This window comes from Drosophila novamexicana, unplaced genomic scaffold, assembly GCF_003285875.2.
Source record: "Drosophila novamexicana strain 15010-1031.04,08,12 unplaced genomic scaffold, DnovRS2.1 tig00002134-arrow-arrow-pilon, whole genome shotgun sequence".
Taxonomy (NCBI): Eukaryota; Metazoa; Arthropoda; class Insecta; order Diptera; family Drosophilidae; genus Drosophila; species Drosophila novamexicana.
In genome coordinates, this window is record NW_020824945.1 from 1 (window position 1) to 18,311 (window position 18,311).

The 18,311-nt window shown below is 47.2% G+C and overlaps 2 long non-coding RNA genes across 3 annotated transcripts; both read right to left on the minus strand.

The window, feature by feature from the left end:
* Positions 1-13,561: 13,561 nt before the first annotated feature.
* On the minus strand, positions 13,562-14,069 carry LOC115768956. The gene is made up of 3 exons (XR_004018653.1): positions 13,852-14,069; positions 13,657-13,788; positions 13,562-13,596 (listed from the first exon to the last, which is right to left on the minus strand). It is a non-coding gene; the product is annotated as an uncharacterized LOC115768956 (long non-coding RNA).
* A 483-nt stretch (positions 14,070-14,552) lies between these two features.
* On the minus strand, positions 14,553-16,663 carry LOC115768954. Of its 2 annotated transcripts, none has more exons than XR_004018650.1 (9): positions 16,294-16,663; positions 16,030-16,230; positions 15,805-15,966; positions 15,517-15,741; positions 15,247-15,453; positions 15,097-15,186; positions 14,896-15,026; positions 14,651-14,832; positions 14,553-14,586 (listed from the first exon to the last, which is right to left on the minus strand). It is a non-coding gene; the product is annotated as an uncharacterized LOC115768954 (long non-coding RNA). The 2 variants fall into 2 exon arrangements; XR_004018649.1 differs by having other exon boundaries at positions 14,555-14,586; positions 14,641-14,832.
* Between the last annotated feature and the right edge of the window lie 1,648 nt (positions 16,664-18,311).

The window sequence follows — 18,311 nt, forward strand, 5'->3', positions numbered from 1 at the left end:
CTCTATGTACTTGTACCACAGCGAGGGCCTAAGACTAGGACTACTTGCAGGACACGGCAACTCATCCAATTGCGACTGGCTGAAAGGCAGATAAAGCAAAGATTGCGTTACGCTAACGAACCAATCAGATGGCTTCATACAACTCGTTGCCAAAGGGTTGCCTACTTACAGAAATTCAGACTGCGACATCCCATACAATGGAAAAAGGCCTTGATGCTACGTCTCTCAAGCACCCACACCAATGGCATCTGGCGGCAGGATCAACGGTGGTCACGCTGGCGGCTCCAGCTCATCCAGATGCAACGGCTATCAGACTGGGTAGCTTCCAGACAATTGGGGATTTTCCCAATCCTCAAATAATTAATTTGACAGCAATCCCCATGCCAAGGCTGGGAAACTTCACTTGAATTGTATATTACATGTCACTTAATTCATTGTAAGTACTCTAGGTATTAAATGAATAAAAAAAAAGTCTGGATCCCAGTCCCCACTTCTCTGTCTGTCAACCAGGCATGGAGCTGGGCTCTGGAATCCAGACCGACATTGCGTTTGTTCCCTTGTGTCGAACGGTAAACAAAAAAACAACAGATTAGCCAACAACATTAGCCGGGAAATCAAGCAGGCCAAGGCGATAAGACTTGATGAGTTGCTGGAATCTATCGATGCAAGGGATAGATACAGTATGCAAAAGTTATGGCGGCTAACGGGGAACATCAAAAGGCAGCCCGCACCTAATTTACCAGTGAGGAAGCACACTGAGGGAGCTGGGACTTCCCAGTGGTGCAAGACCACCGAAGAAAAAGCCGAAGCCTTTGCGCAGCACCTTGAACAAAGGTTTAGGCCAATGATCACCACGCTGCCCTCTGACAAGAGCCATGTCGAGATGCAAGTATCGCTACCTGTGGCCCAAGGTGAACTCTGCTTCCCTCCAGTCACGCTAGGGGAAGTACAAGCTATAATCAAAATGCTGCAAACAAAAAAGTCTCCGGGGATTGACCGAATCGATAATCGCACGATCAAGGAACTGCCACAGTCAGCTGTACTGTACCTAGTGCTTATTTTTAACGGTATCCTACGCTTTGGACACTTTCCTTGCAAGTGGAAATGTGCCAAAATAACAATGATCCAAAAGCCAGGCAAGCCCTCTGATCAGCTTGGATCATACAGGCCAATAAGCTTGCTCGCTGGCTTTTCAAAAATCTTTGAGCGACTGCTGCTGCGCCGGATGTTCCAATTGGACAACATCATCAATGCAATTCCGAGCCACCAATTCGGTTTCAGACGTGAGCATGCTGCTGAACAACAATTGGGTCGAGTTACGCAGTTTATACTAGAAGCGTACGAGGACAATAAATACTGCTCTGCGGTCTATATGGACATACAGGAGGCGTTTGATCGTGTCTGGCATGACGGACTGCGATTCAAGCTCAAACAGCTATTGCCGGAAGTCCTCTACCGAGTTATGAATAGCTATCTAAGCGAACGCACATTCATTGTGGACTGCTGTGGAGGTACGCATTCCAGCCTAAAAGAAATCTGCGCCGGCGTTCCGCAGGGTAGTGTTTTAGGGCCTGTACTGTACACCCTATACACATCCGACATGCCCCTACCTGCACCGCTACGACACGGCAAACTGATGCTGGCAACTTATGCCGATGACACGGCCATCTTGTCATCGGCAAACTTGCAAGAAGATGCCATTGCCAATTTGGATCTGTTCCTTGCCACCATTACAACATGGACACAAAAGTGGAGCATTAGCATCAACATTACCAAAACCAAGCACATAATGCACACTTGGAGAAGCTTGCAGATGCCAATTCTTTCCCCAAGAATTTTGGATCAACGGCTCACCACAGAAGAAAGGATTTCATACCTGGGAGTGCAAGTCGATAAAAAGCTTCTTTTGAGCAGCCACGTCACCACCATTGTCGCCAGGGTTAGAGACAGGGCCAAAAAGCTGCACTGGCTAATATCAGAAAGGAGCAAGCTACCATTAAAATGCAAGGTATCACTCTATAAGCAGCTCATAGCCCCAATATGGCAGTTCGCACTTCCGGTCTGGGGATCACTTCTATGCGAAGGCCAATTTGAACGGATTCAAGTTGCGCAAAACAAGATATTGCGAACCATTGCTGGAGCACCTTGGTACGTGCGAAACCAAAGCATCCACACTGATCTGAAGGTCGTGCCGGTGGAAAAAATGTATCAGGATGCTTGCTCCAGGTACTGGGCTCGGCTCAGCAACCACAGCAACGATGAAGCCAAAAATATTGCCCTTAAAGCAAGACTCCCACAACGTCACCTAGGTGTCAGAAGAAGATACGCTGAAATGCTTCGGAAGCACCTACCTCTGGGTCGCCTAGCACAGCAGCAGCGGTCACAGCAGGTCCAGCTACCTTCTCATGGGCAGCCACGTCCGCTCTCACGACCACCCAGTCTCAGAGACTACCTTGTATTTGACATACAAGAACTGCTAAGTCAAACAGTGGTGCAGCCCAACTACCTCCAGGATAGACGAAACAGCCCGTCTCATATACAGCTGTGCTCAACTCTCGCTACCACTACAAGGCCAGGAGCTCTCATTCCTCCCAGTCCAGAGACACCAAGCTCGCATCCAAATCCACAGACGCAGCGGGACGTGGCCACCAGTGCGGATCAAGAAGCAGTGTGCAACACCATGTGCACACTTGCTACACTGTTCATGATGGCAGCCAACCTCTATGTACTTGTACCACAGCGAGGGCCTAAGACTAGGACTACTTGCAGGACACGGCAACTCATCCAATTGCGACTGGCTGAAAGGCAGATAAAGCAAAGATTGCGTTACGCTAACGAACCAATCAGATGGCTTCATACAACTCGTTGCCAAAGGGTTGCCTACTTACAGAAATTCAGACTGCGACATCCCATACAATGGAAAAAGGCCTTGATGCTACGTCTCTCAAGCACCCACACCAATGGCATCTGGCGGCAGGATCAACGGTGGTCACGCTGGCGGCTCCAGCTCATCCAGATGCAACGGCTATCAGACTGGGTAGCTTCCAGACAATTGGGGATTTTCCCAATCCTCAAATAATTAATTTGACAGCAATCCCCATGCCAAGGCTGGGAAACTTCACTTGAATTGTATATTACATGTCACTTAATTCATTGTAAGTACTCTAGGTATTAAATGAATAAAAAAAAAGTCTGGATCCCAGTCCCCACTTCTCTGTCTGTCAACCAGGCATGGAGCTGGGCTCTGGAATCCAGACCGACATTGCGTTTGTTCCCTTGTGTCGAACGGTAAACAAAAAAACAACAGATTAGCCAACAACATTAGCCGGGAAATCAAGCAGGCCAAGGCGATAAGACTTGATGAGTTGCTGGAATCTATCGATGCAAGGGATAGATACAGTATGCAAAAGTTATGGCGGCTAACGGGGAACATCAAAAGGCAGCCCGCACCTAATTTACCAGTGAGGAAGCACACTGAGGGAGCTGGGACTTCCCAGTGGTGCAAGACCACCGAAGAAAAAGCCGAAGCCTTTGCGCAGCACCTTGAACAAAGGTTTAGGCCAATGATCACCACGCTGCCCTCTGACAAGAGCCATGTCGAGATGCAAGTATCGCTACCTGTGGCCCAAGGTGAACTCTGCTTCCCTCCAGTCACGCTAGGGGAAGTACAAGCTATAATCAAAATGCTGCAAACAAAAAAGTCTCCGGGGATTGACCGAATCGATAATCGCACGATCAAGGAACTGCCACAGTCAGCTGTACTGTACCTAGTGCTTATTTTTAACGGTATCCTACGCTTTGGACACTTTCCTTGCAAGTGGAAATGTGCCAAAATAACAATGATCCAAAAGCCAGGCAAGCCCTCTGATCAGCTTGGATCATACAGGCCAATAAGCTTGCTCGCTGGCTTTTCAAAAATCTTTGAGCGACTGCTGCTGCGCCGGATGTTCCAATTGGACAACATCATCAATGCAATTCCGAGCCACCAATTCGGTTTCAGACGTGAGCATGCTGCTGAACAACAATTGGGTCGAGTTACGCAGTTTATACTAGAAGCGTACGAGGACAATAAATACTGCTCTGCGGTCTATATGGACATACAGGAGGCGTTTGATCGTGTCTGGCATGACGGACTGCGATTCAAGCTCAAACAGCTATTGCCGGAAGTCCTCTACCGAGTTATGAATAGCTATCTAAGCGAACGCACATTCATTGTGGACTGCTGTGGAGGTACGCATTCCAGCCTAAAAGAAATCTGCGCCGGCGTTCCGCAGGGTAGTGTTTTAGGGCCTGTACTGTACACCCTATACACATCCGACATGCCCCTACCTGCACCGCTACGACACGGCAAACTGATGCTGGCAACTTATGCCGATGACACGGCCATCTTGTCATCGGCAAACTTGCAAGAAGATGCCATTGCCAATTTGGATCTGTTCCTTGCCACCATTACAACATGGACACAAAAGTGGAGCATTAGCATCAACATTACCAAAACCAAGCACATAATGCACACTTGGAGAAGCTTGCAGATGCCAATTCTTTCCCCAAGAATTTTGGATCAACGGCTCACCACAGAAGAAAGGATTTCATACCTGGGAGTGCAAGTCGATAAAAAGCTTCTTTTGAGCAGCCACGTCACCACCATTGTCGCCAGGGTTAGAGACAGGGCCAAAAAGCTGCACTGGCTAATATCAGAAAGGAGCAAGCTACCATTAAAATGCAAGGTATCACTCTATAAGCAGCTCATAGCCCCAATATGGCAGTTCGCACTTCCGGTCTGGGGATCACTTCTATGCGAAGGCCAATTTGAACGGATTCAAGTTGCGCAAAACAAGATATTGCGAACCATTGCTGGAGCACCTTGGTACGTGCGAAACCAAAGCATCCACACTGATCTGAAGGTCGTGCCGGTGGAAAAAATGTATCAGGATGCTTGCTCCAGGTACTGGGCTCGGCTCAGCAACCACAGCAACGATGAAGCCAAAAATATTGCCCTTAAAGCAAGACTCCCACAACGTCACCTAGGTGTCAGAAGAAGATACGCTGAAATGCTTCGGAAGCACCTACCTCTGGGTCGCCTAGCACAGCAGCAGCGGTCACAGCAGGTCCAGCTACCTTCTCATGGGCAGCCACGTCCGCTCTCACGACCACCCAGTCTCAGAGACTACCTTGTATTTGACATACAAGAACTGCTAAGTCAAACAGTGGTGCAGCCCAACTACCTCCAGGATAGACGAAACAGCCCGTCTCATATACAGCTGTGCTCAACTCTCGCTACCACTACAAGGCCAGGAGCTCTCATTCCTCCCAGTCCAGAGACACCAAGCTCGCATCCAAATCCACAGACGCAGCGGGACGTGGCCACCAGTGCGGATCAAGAAGCAGTGTGCAACACCATGTGCACACTTGCTACACTGTTCATGATGGCAGCCAACCTCTATGTACTTGTACCACAGCGAGGGCCTAAGACTAGGACTACTTGCAGGACACGGCAACTCATCCAATTGCGACTGGCTGAAAGGCAGATAAAGCAAAGATTGCGTTACGCTAACGAACCAATCAGATGGCTTCATACAACTCGTTGCCAAAGGGTTGCCTACTTACAGAAATTCAGACTGCGACATCCCATACAATGGAAAAAGGCCTTGATGCTACGTCTCTCAAGCACCCACACCAATGGCATCTGGCGGCAGGATCAACGGTGGTCACGCTGGCGGCTCCAGCTCATCCAGATGCAACGGCTATCAGACTGGGTAGCTTCCAGACAATTGGGGATTTTCCCAATCCTCAAATAATTAATTTGACAGCAATCCCCATGCCAAGGCTGGGAAACTTCACTTGAATTGTATATTACATGTCACTTAATTCATTGTAAGTACTCTAGGTATTAAATGAATAAAAAAAAAGTCTGGATCCCAGTCCCCACTTCTCTGTCTGTCAACCAGGCATGGAGCTGGGCTCTGGAATCCAGACCGACATTGCGTTTGTTCCCTTGTGTCGAACGGTAAACAAAAAAACAACAGATTAGCCAACAACATTAGCCGGGAAATCAAGCAGGCCAAGGCGATAAGACTTGATGAGTTGCTGGAATCTATCGATGCAAGGGATAGATACAGTATGCAAAAGTTATGGCGGCTAACGGGGAACATCAAAAGGCAGCCCGCACCTAATTTACCAGTGAGGAAGCACACTGAGGGAGCTGGGACTTCCCAGTGGTGCAAGACCACCGAAGAAAAAGCCGAAGCCTTTGCGCAGCACCTTGAACAAAGGTTTAGGCCAATGATCACCACGCTGCCCTCTGACAAGAGCCATGTCGAGATGCAAGTATCGCTACCTGTGGCCCAAGGTGAACTCTGCTTCCCTCCAGTCACGCTAGGGGAAGTACAAGCTATAATCAAAATGCTGCAAACAAAAAAGTCTCCGGGGATTGACCGAATCGATAATCGCACGATCAAGGAACTGCCACAGTCAGCTGTACTGTACCTAGTGCTTATTTTTAACGGTATCCTACGCTTTGGACACTTTCCTTGCAAGTGGAAATGTGCCAAAATAACAATGATCCAAAAGCCAGGCAAGCCCTCTGATCAGCTTGGATCATACAGGCCAATAAGCTTGCTCGCTGGCTTTTCAAAAATCTTTGAGCGACTGCTGCTGCGCCGGATGTTCCAATTGGACAACATCATCAATGCAATTCCGAGCCACCAATTCGGTTTCAGACGTGAGCATGCTGCTGAACAACAATTGGGTCGAGTTACGCAGTTTATACTAGAAGCGTACGAGGACAATAAATACTGCTCTGCGGTCTATATGGACATACAGGAGGCGTTTGATCGTGTCTGGCATGACGGACTGCGATTCAAGCTCAAACAGCTATTGCCGGAAGTCCTCTACCGAGTTATGAATAGCTATCTAAGCGAACGCACATTCATTGTGGACTGCTGTGGAGGTACGCATTCCAGCCTAAAAGAAATCTGCGCCGGCGTTCCGCAGGGTAGTGTTTTAGGGCCTGTACTGTACACCCTATACACATCCGACATGCCCCTACCTGCACCGCTACGACACGGCAAACTGATGCTGGCAACTTATGCCGATGACACGGCCATCTTGTCATCGGCAAACTTGCAAGAAGATGCCATTGCCAATTTGGATCTGTTCCTTGCCACCATTACAACATGGACACAAAAGTGGAGCATTAGCATCAACATTACCAAAACCAAGCACATAATGCACACTTGGAGAAGCTTGCAGATGCCAATTCTTTCCCCAAGAATTTTGGATCAACGGCTCACCACAGAAGAAAGGATTTCATACCTGGGAGTGCAAGTCGATAAAAAGCTTCTTTTGAGCAGCCACGTCACCACCATTGTCGCCAGGGTTAGAGACAGGGCCAAAAAGCTGCACTGGCTAATATCAGAAAGGAGCAAGCTACCATTAAAATGCAAGGTATCACTCTATAAGCAGCTCATAGCCCCAATATGGCAGTTCGCACTTCCGGTCTGGGGATCACTTCTATGCGAAGGCCAATTTGAACGGATTCAAGTTGCGCAAAACAAGATATTGCGAACCATTGCTGGAGCACCTTGGTACGTGCGAAACCAAAGCATCCACACTGATCTGAAGGTCGTGCCGGTGGAAAAAATGTATCAGGATGCTTGCTCCAGGTACTGGGCTCGGCTCAGCAACCACAGCAACGATGAAGCCAAAAATATTGCCCTTAAAGCAAGACTCCCACAACGTCACCTAGGTGTCAGAAGAAGATACGCTGAAATGCTTCGGAAGCACCTACCTCTGGGTCGCCTAGCACAGCAGCAGCGGTCACAGCAGGTCCAGCTACCTTCTCATGGGCAGCCACGTCCGCTCTCACGACCACCCAGTCTCAGAGACTACCTTGTATTTGACATACAAGAACTGCTAAGTCAAACAGTGGTGCAGCCCAACTACCTCCAGGATAGACGAAACAGCCCGTCTCATATACAGCTGTGCTCAACTCTCGCTACCACTACAAGGCCAGGAGCTCTCATTCCTCCCAGTCCAGAGACACCAAGCTCGCATCCAAATCCACAGACGCAGCGGGACGTGGCCACCAGTGCGGATCAAGAAGCAGTGTGCAACACCATGTGCACACTTGCTACACTGTTCATGATGGCAGCCAACCTCTATGTACTTGTACCACAGCGAGGGCCTAAGACTAGGACTACTTGCAGGACACGGCAACTCATCCAATTGCGACTGGCTGAAAGGCAGATAAAGCAAAGATTGCGTTACGCTAACGAACCAATCAGATGGCTTCATACAACTCGTTGCCAAAGGGTTGCCTACTTACAGAAATTCAGACTGCGACATCCCATACAATGGAAAAAGGCCTTGATGCTACGTCTCTCAAGCACCCACACCAATGGCATCTGGCGGCAGGATCAACGGTGGTCACGCTGGCGGCTCCAGCTCATCCAGATGCAACGGCTATCAGACTGGGTAGCTTCCAGACAATTGGGGATTTTCCCAATCCTCAAATAATTAATTTGACAGCAATCCCCATGCCAAGGCTGGGAAACTTCACTTGAATTGTATATTACATGTCACTTAATTCATTGTAAGTACTCTAGGTATTAAATGAATAAAAAAAAAGTCTGGATCCCAGTCCCCACTTCTCTGTCTGTCAACCAGGCATGGAGCTGGGCTCTGGAATCCAGACCGACATTGCGTTTGTTCCCTTGTGTCGAACGGTAAACAAAAATATTGTAAAAAAAAAAAAAAAAAAAAGATAGATACGCAACAGCAGCATCAGCAAATACAGCCCAGTCATCGGCAGCAACATCAGCCACAGCAGCGACAGCTAAACAACAGCAGGGAATTCAACCCCACCCCAGGTCAACTGACTCCAGTAAAAAACACAGAGAGGAAAATACGCAACCCGGCAATGTTGCATCTACAAAACCTGCAGCAACAGCTTCGACTCAAGCAGTCACAACACCAGCACGGTGTACAACATCTGCAGCAGCAAGAAGAAGGCCCCCGCATGCATGAACAGCACCACAGTGAGCAACAACAGCAACAAGGACAGCGGCAACAGCATGATGGGCCTCTTATGTACGCACTGGAGCGAAACCTGCGCATTGTTAACGATATGGGTGAAAAGATTGACAAATTGCTAAGCATCTTGCATGCACTTGTTCTGCCCAGAATTAACAACCAGCCCATGGCAGTATTAAATCCACAAGTCTCAGCGCAAGAATATAGCGCTGCAGACCCAACTAATGACTGTCAAATGACTGATGATCATAATCCCAACACTGTCAATGACATGTCAAATGATGGATAGACTACAATCAAACTACCTTCCTGACGGCCAGATCAACATGACTGCAAATATATTAAATTATGATGATGCTAATAATATCAGAGCCACAGAGAATAGCCCCACAGTAGTTGCCGGCCAAGGCGGCGATCAATATGGCGACTCCTTTAAAATCGCCTATTGGAACGCCGCCGGTGTCGGCAACAAGCAATTGGAGCTGGAAATATTCATGCAACGAAACAAAATAGACATCATGATGGTAATTGAAACCCGCATCTCTCCAACAAGAACACTTCAGGTGAATGGATACTACACATACACTTCCTCGCATCCGCATAGTCACAGAAGTGGTGGAGTTGCAACATTAATAAAACACGGGATCAAGCATTCAGCTCTTCAGCCAATAGCAGCATCGTTCCTGCAATGTGCTCCAATTACCGTGACCACTGAAGAAAACAACAGAATAAACACGGTCATTATTGCGCCAATATATTGCCCTCCACAACATACCTGGTCTACAAATCACTTTAAGATGCTATTCAAACACTTCGACAGTCTCATCAAAGGTTCCAGTTTCATCCTTTGCGGCGACTGGAACGCAAAGCATCAGTGGTGGGGCAATACTCGTTCCTGTCGCCGTGGTAGAGCCATAATGGAGTGTATTCATAAATACAATCGCTACAATGTGCTTGCAACAGGAGGTGCAACGCACTTTCCTTACGACAAGAAGAAGAAACCGTCCGCCATTGATTTCGCCGTCTACGGTGGACTGAGTAAAGGATTACTCGTTACTCACTCCACAATCGATTTAGATTCCGACCACCTCCCAATCCACGTTGAACTTGGAGTCAGAGGTCCAATAACTAAAACGCAGTCTTCAAGACGTCGACTTCTGCCAAAAAAAGTAAATCTTAGAAAATTCCAAGAAGATTTAAACCAGCGAGTTCTGCTAAATACAGAAATCAAATCAGGCATCGACATCGAAGATGCGATCGATATACTCACCAATAATATCTACAACGCTGCCAAAGCTGCTACACCTTTACCTCGTCGTCCACACCAACAAGAACACCGGCATCGTCATATAAACTCTGGCAACTATGCTCTAAATAGCCAAACAAAAAAACTAATTCGGCTTAAGCACAAATGCAAGCGCGAATTTATGATCCTGAGAACACCGTGCTTGAAAAAACGATACAATAACGTCCAGAATCGTTTAAAGAAGGCTCTGCGCCTAGCCAACTCTGAGCACATAAACAAAATGTTCGATAAAATTGATGCGAACGATCGCTACAAAATGCAGAAGTTGTGGAAAATTACTAAAAACTTTAAACGGCAACCAGAGCCCAACTGGCCGCTCAAAACAAGCCCGGATAGCAACAGCAGCAGCAATAATTGGACAAGGAGCAGCAATGAAAAAGCTGAGGTCTTTGCATCACATCTGGAACAACGATTCAAGCCAATTCTTAGCAACACGGATGAAATGCGAAAAAATATAGCACATGAGTTGGCACAGCAGCAGCAACTAAAATTACAGCAGGAAAGCGGCGCAGCTAGTATTGTTAGTGGTACTAAATCTAACACATTACCATTCCGACCAGTAACCGTAAGCGAGACTATGCTGGTTATAAGCTCTCTAACGTTGAATAAATCACCTGGCCTCGACAACATAGATAACCAGACTATTAAATCGTTGCCACAGAAAGCAATTACTTACCTGGTACTTATTTATAACTGCATCTTCAGACTTGGGCATTTTCCTAAGCAGTGGAAGTGTGCTGCTATCACGATGATCTTGAAGCCTGGCAAAAGCACGGACAGCGTAACATCCTATCGTCCAATAAGCCTTCTGGCGGGTTTCTCGAAGATATTCGAAAGGCTCCTCATGCGCAGACTTTTCGAATGTGATGACTTCGCCAAAGCTGTACCCACCCACCAATTCGGTTTCAGGAAAGAACATGGCACAGAGCAGCAACTTGCTAGAGTAACCCAGTTTATTCTAGACGCGTATGAGAACCGCATGTTCTGCTCTGCAGTATTCATTGACATTAGCGAGGCCTTTGACAGAGTCTGGCATACTGGCCTCCTATGGAAGCTAATCAAGCTGATGCCAATCAAGTTATTCAATGTACTGCAAAGTTATCTCGAAAATCGAACATTCATCGTATGCTGCAATGATGGGACCAAGTCAAAGCTTGGTAAACTTGGTGCCGGAGTACCACAGGGTAGTGTTCTCGGCCCCATCTTGTACACCATATACTCGTCTGATATGCCACTCCCAGCGGATGCACAATACTTTTTCCACAGACACAACGACGACAGTATGCTTCTATCTACTTACGCGGATGACACCATTATAATGAGCAAGGCCGCCACAGCCCAAAGTGCAATCAATATTAACCAAGCGTACCTAAACTGCTTCAATAACTGGGCCAATCGCTGGTGTATAAGCATTAATACCAATAAAACGGCACACGTCATCTATACTGCAAATAGAATTGATCAAATGCATACTTTGCGTCCACCACGTTTGAACGAACAGTCAATTGTTACCAAAACATGCCACCAATATTTGGGATTCCACATGGATCGGAAGCTAAATTGCACAATCCACATCACACAACTTTGTAATCGTCTGCGAGCCACATATAAAAACCTGGAGTGGATGCTTGGATGGGATAGCAAGCTGTCAAACACCTGTAAAGCAGTCATTTATAAACAGCTCATAGTACCAATATGGCAATATGCCTTACCTATTTATGGAGCTTTGGCATCAAATGCGCAGCTAAAACGCCTTGAGGTACTACAGAACATCACTTTACGTAGGACCATGAGAGCCCCCTGGTTTACCAGAAACCAAGCAATCAGAGACACCTATAATATAAAGACAATTGAGGAAACATTTCAGCTTGCTAGTGGCAGGTTTGCCGCCTCACTCAGTATCCATCCGAATGTGGAAGCACGCAAATTAATTCTCCATCCACACGTGCCGCAACGTCTGCAACGGCCGAGATACAAGCAGCAATTAAACCAGCATGTTCTACCACTCCAAAAACGGCTACAGCAGAAACCGCAACAACAACAGCAGACACAGCACGACGGCTTGCCAACGTTGCTGAGGTTGGAGAAAGAGAAGCAGGATGCCTTGCGACTTGCAGACACTTCGCTCACCCGGCAACACCAGCAGTCAAAACCACCAAAGCGGTTCGGTGAATCATTGATAAACTCATTGAGGCGTAGCTACAGGGATGGAGAGATGACGCTAGAGCAGGTCCAGGACATGATCAAAGACCAGCCTTTAGTAATTCAACGTCTAATTCTGCCAGCGCCACCTCCGACTGAGCAACAGAACGAGCCACAACAACAATTGCTCATTGACGATGAAGAGCAGCTTGCCACACGACTAAAGCTCCTCCAGCTGCACATGGAACGCGAACTCGACGAGGCGCCTAATGAAGATACAACAGCGCAACATCACCAATTGTCGGGGTCGACTGAATCACATGCGGATTCAATCCAGCACGAACTCTTCAGGCCACAGCAGATAAGGCAGCAATATACACTAGCAGGCGAGCAAACGCAGCACGAAGTTTGTCAGCAGAAGCGAGCCTTTGAGCTGACCATAGCCATGTTCGGCATGCCTCCAATCTGGCCCCATCAGCCATGGCAACAGCAACAACATAGCCTGCCAATTACTTTTCCTCTGCCAGGACACAAACGACAATGGCAGAAGGGGAACACTGAGCAACAGCATCAGAGCCGGGCTGATAGCCCACCCACAAAAACACAACGAGTTAATTCTGTAAATGAAGGCCAAATATACGGATTATTGACTGAGCCAAGTACAGAATGCACAAAGTCACCTGCAAATCCAATTCGATCGGCCCTGCCACGACATCAACAACAAAGGCAGCACGTAATTATCGAGCGAACAGCTGAGCAGCAGCAGCAGACCCGGGCGGATGGCCCATCATCAGCGTCACAGCGAGTTATTTCTGCAAATGAACACCAAACATATGCACTATTTACCGAGTCAAATACAGAATGCATACATCTACCTGCACAACCATTTCGATCTCTTCCGCCATGGCATCAACGACAAAGGCAGCAAGAGATCATAGAACAGCAACAACTAGTTTCAGCAGAACAGCTCCTCCAGCCATGGCAACAGCAACCACAAAGCCAGCCAGCAAGTTTCTCCCAGTCGGGACAACAGCGACAAGAGCAGCCGGGGAACACTGAGCAGCAGCAGCAGAGCCGGGCTGAAGCTACATCAACAACAACGCGGCCAGCTAATTCTGAAAATGGAAAACAAACTTATGTATTGACTGAGCCAAGTACAGAATGCACAAAGTCACCTGCAAATCCAATTCGATCGGCCCTGCCACGACATCAACAACAATGGCAGCACGTAATTATCGAGCGAACAGCTGAGCAGCAGCAGCAGACCCGGGCGGATGGCCCATCATCAGCGTCACAGCGAGTTATTTCTGCAAATGAACACCAAACATATGCACTATTTACCGAGTCAAATACAGAATGCATACATCTACCTGCACAACCATTTCGATCTCTTCCGCCATGGCATCAACGACAAAGGCAGCAAGAGATCATAGAACAGCAACAACTAGTTTCAGCAGAACAGCTCCTCCAGCCATGGCAACAGCAACCACAAAGCCAGCCAGCAAGTTTCTCCCAGTCGGGACAACAGCGACAAGAGCAGCCGGGGAACACTGAGCAGCAGCAGCAGAGCCGGGCTGAAGCTACATCAACAACAACGCGGCCAGCTAATTCTGAAAATGGAAAACAAACTTATGTATTGACTGAGCCAAGTACAGAATGCACAAAGTCACCTGCAAATCCAATTCGATCGGCCCTGCCACGACATCAACAACAATGGCAGCACTTAATTATCGAGCGATCAGCTGAGCAGCAGCAGCAGATCCGGGCGGATGGCCCATCATCAACGTCACAGCGAGTTATTTCTGCAAATGAATATAAAAAATATGCATTATTTACCGAACCAAGCATAGAATGCATACACTTACCTGTACAATCAATTCAATCTCTTCCGCCATGGCATCTACGACAAAGGCAGCAAGATACCATAGAACAGCAACAACTAGCTTCAGCAGAGCAGCTCCTCCAGCCATGGCAACACCAACAACTAAGCCAACCAGTAAGTTTCTCTCAGTTGGGACAACAACGACAAGAGCAGCCGGGGAACACTGAGCAGCAGCAGCAGAGCCGGGCTGAAGCTACATCAACAACAACGCGGACAGCTAATTCTGAAAATGGAAAACAAATTGATGTATTGACTGAGCCAAGTATAGAATGCTCACAGTTAGCTACAAATCCAATTCGATCGCCCCTGCCACGACGTCAACAACGAAGGCAGCAAGTGATCATCGAGCGAACAACTGAGCAGCAGCAAATTCGGTCTGAAACCAACATGACACAGAAGTGGCCAGATCAGCACTGGGATACCGAGCGAGAAACTCTACAGCAATTGCCTGTTACTCAGCTTAAAAAATCTGGAAACAAATTCATAAAACAGGCTTCATTATCGGTGCCTAATAGTAAATGCACTCACTTACCTGAACAGACAATTCGATTTCCATTTCCACGGCAACGAGTTGGTCAACTTGGGATTTTAGACCAGCAGCAAATCCAGCCCTCAGCTAAACGACGGAGGCAACTTGGACCTGCAGAGCCGCCTTCGACTCACCTAGACCAATTGGCAAAAAAACGTAAGATGAGTGCAAACGAAAATCGACGACCAAGTTGCTCCTTCCTACCAGGACAACAAAGACAAGGGCAGCCGGAGAATATTAAACAGCAGCAGAGCCGGGCGGAAGCCTCATCAACAACAGCGCAGCGAGCTAATTCTGAAAATGGAAAACAAACATATGTATTGACCAAGCCAAGTATAGAATGCACATATTTACCTGCGCTACCAATTCAATCGCCTTTGCCACGGCATCAACGGCAAAAGCTGCAAGAGCAGCTCCTCCAGCCATGGCAACAGCAACATCAAAGCCAGCCAATGAGTTTCCCTCAGCCAGGACAACAACGACAAGAGCACCCGGGGAACACCGAGCAGCAGCAGCAGATCCGGGCGGATGGCCCACCATCAACGTCACAGCGAGTTATTTCTGCAAACGAATATCAAACATATGCATTACTTACCGAGCCAAGTAGAGAGTGCATACACTTACCTGTTCAATCTCTTCCGCCATGGCACCAACGACAAAGGCAGCAAGATATCATTAAACAGCAGCAATTGGCAGAGGGGCTCCTCCATTTATGCCAACAGCAACAACAAAGCCAGCGAATGAGTTTCTCTCTGCCAAGACACAAACGACAAAGGCAGCCGAGGAACACTGAGCAACAGCAACAGAGCCAGGCAGAAGGCCCACCAGCAAAAATGCAGCTAGTTAATTCTGTAAAGGAAGATCAAATACACGAATTATTAAATGAGCCAAGTATAAAATGCACACTGTTACCTGCAAATCCAATTCGGTCGCCCCTGCCACGACGTCAAAAACAAAGGCAGCAAGTGATTACTAAGCGAACAACTGTACGAAGTTTTGCACAGTTGCGGAGTATGGAGCGGCAGCAGCAGAGCCAGGCAGAAGCCTCATCAACAACGAAACAGCGAATCATCCCTGCAAGGAAAGATCAAATACACAAATTAATGAAAGAGCCAAGTGTGGAATGCATACATTTACCTGCACAACCAATTAAATCTCTTCCGCCACGCTATCAACGACAAAGGCAGCAAGAGATCATTGAACAGCAGCAACTAGTTTCAGCAGAGCAGCTCCGCAAACCACGACAAAAACAACAACAAAGTCTGCCAATGAGTTTCCCTCAGCCAGGGCAACAACGACAAGGGCAGCCGGGGATCATTCAGCAGCAGCCATCAATATCTGCAAATGGAGATAATACACATCTACCACTGACTGAGACAAGTGTGAAGTTCACATACTCACCTGCACAACCAACCCGATCACCTCCGCCACGGCATCACCGGCATAGGCAGCAAGGGTTCAGTGAGCACACTAAGCTACAACAACAAACTCCGACAGGCACCAAGCGCAAGCGATCCCCTCAGTTAGCACAGCAGCAACAACACAGGCATCTTCCAACCACAGACCAGGAACAGCTCCAAATTGGGCCGCATTCCTTGCAAAGTCCACTACGGCACGCGACATGTGGCCAACGGCAACGGACGCCGCAGCAGTATCCAGTTAGCGAGTGGCGACCCGGACATAACTGGAGGCAACTCGCACATCGAAAGGCACGCCCGCTTGCGAATTCACCAGAGTCCCCTGGAAAGATAAGAATAATTAATTAATTAGTAACTGGTGTTAAAAAAAAAAAAAAAAAAAAAAAAAAAAAAAAAAAAAAAAAAACAATGTATCATGTGTAACTTATTTGTAAGAAAATATTGCCAGACTGCAATACACTGCAGTCGATCACTTCCGATGCATGCGATGAATTCTCGTTCATCGCATGCGGAGTTGCCACTTTGTTTTAAGTATCGATATGTACGCTAATTATATTTGAATAAGTTGCTCGATAGTAACGCACAAATAAAATAGGTAAGCTGCCGATTGTCTCATTCGACAGCAAGCCCTCATCGTGTACAATAGTGCACAGCAACCTGAAAAAAAAGCAGCATCGTTCCTGCAATGTGCTCCAATTACCGTGACCACTGAAGAAAACAACAGAATAAACACGGTCATTATTGCGCCAATATATTGCCCTCCACAACATACCTGGTCTACAAATCACTTTAAGATGCTATTCAAACACTTCGACAGTCTCATCAAAGGTTCCAGTTTCATCCTTTGCGGCGACTGGAACGCAAAGCATCAGTGGTGGGGCAATACTCGTTCCTGTCGCCGTGGTAGAGCCATAATGGAGTGTATTCATAAATACAATCGCTACAATGTGCTTGCAACAGGAGGTGCAACGCACTTTCCTTACGACAAGAAGAAGAAACCGTCCGCCATTGATTTCGCCGTCTACGGTGGACTGAGTAAAGGATTACTCGTTACTCACTCCACAATCGATTTAGATTCCGACCACCTCCCAATCCACGTTGAACTTGGAGTCAGAGGTCCAATAACTAAAACGCAGTCTTCAAGACGTCGACTTCTGCCAAAAAAAGTAAATCTTAGAAAATTCCAAGAAGATTTAAACCAGCGAGTTCTGCTAAATACAGAAATCAAATCAGGCATCGACATCGAAGATGCGATCGATATACTCACCAATAATATCTACAACGCTGCCAAAGCTGCTACACCTTTACCTCGTCGTCCACACCAACAAGAACACCGGCATCGTCATATAAACTCTGGCAACTATGCTCTAAATAGCCAAACAAAAAAACTAATTCGGCTTAAGCACAAATGCAAGCGCGAATTTATGATCCTGAGAACACCGTGCTTGAAAAAACGATACAATAACGTCCAGAATCGTTTAAAGAAGGCTCTGCGCCTAGCCAACTCTGAGCACATAAACAAAATGTTCGATAAAATTGATGCGAACGATCGCTACAAAATGCAGAAGTTGTGGAAAATTACTAAAAACTTTAAACGGCAACCAGAGCCCAACTGGCCGCTCAAAACAAGCCCGGATAGCAACAGCAGCAGCAATAATTGGACAAGGAGCAGCAATGAAAAAGCTGAGGTCTTTGCATCACATCTGGAACAACGATTCAAGCCAATTCTTAGCAACACGGATGAAATGCGAAAAAATATAGCACATGAGTTGGCACAGCAGCAGCAACTAAAATTACAGCAGGAAAGCGGCGCAGCTAGTATTGTTAGTGGTACTAAATCTAACACATTACCATTCCGACCAGTAACCGTAAGCGAGACTATGCTGGTTATAAGCTCTCTAACGTTGAATAAATCACCTGGCCTCGACAACATAGATAACCAGACTATTAAATCGTTGCCACAGAAAGCAATTACTTACCTGGTACTTATTTATAACTGCA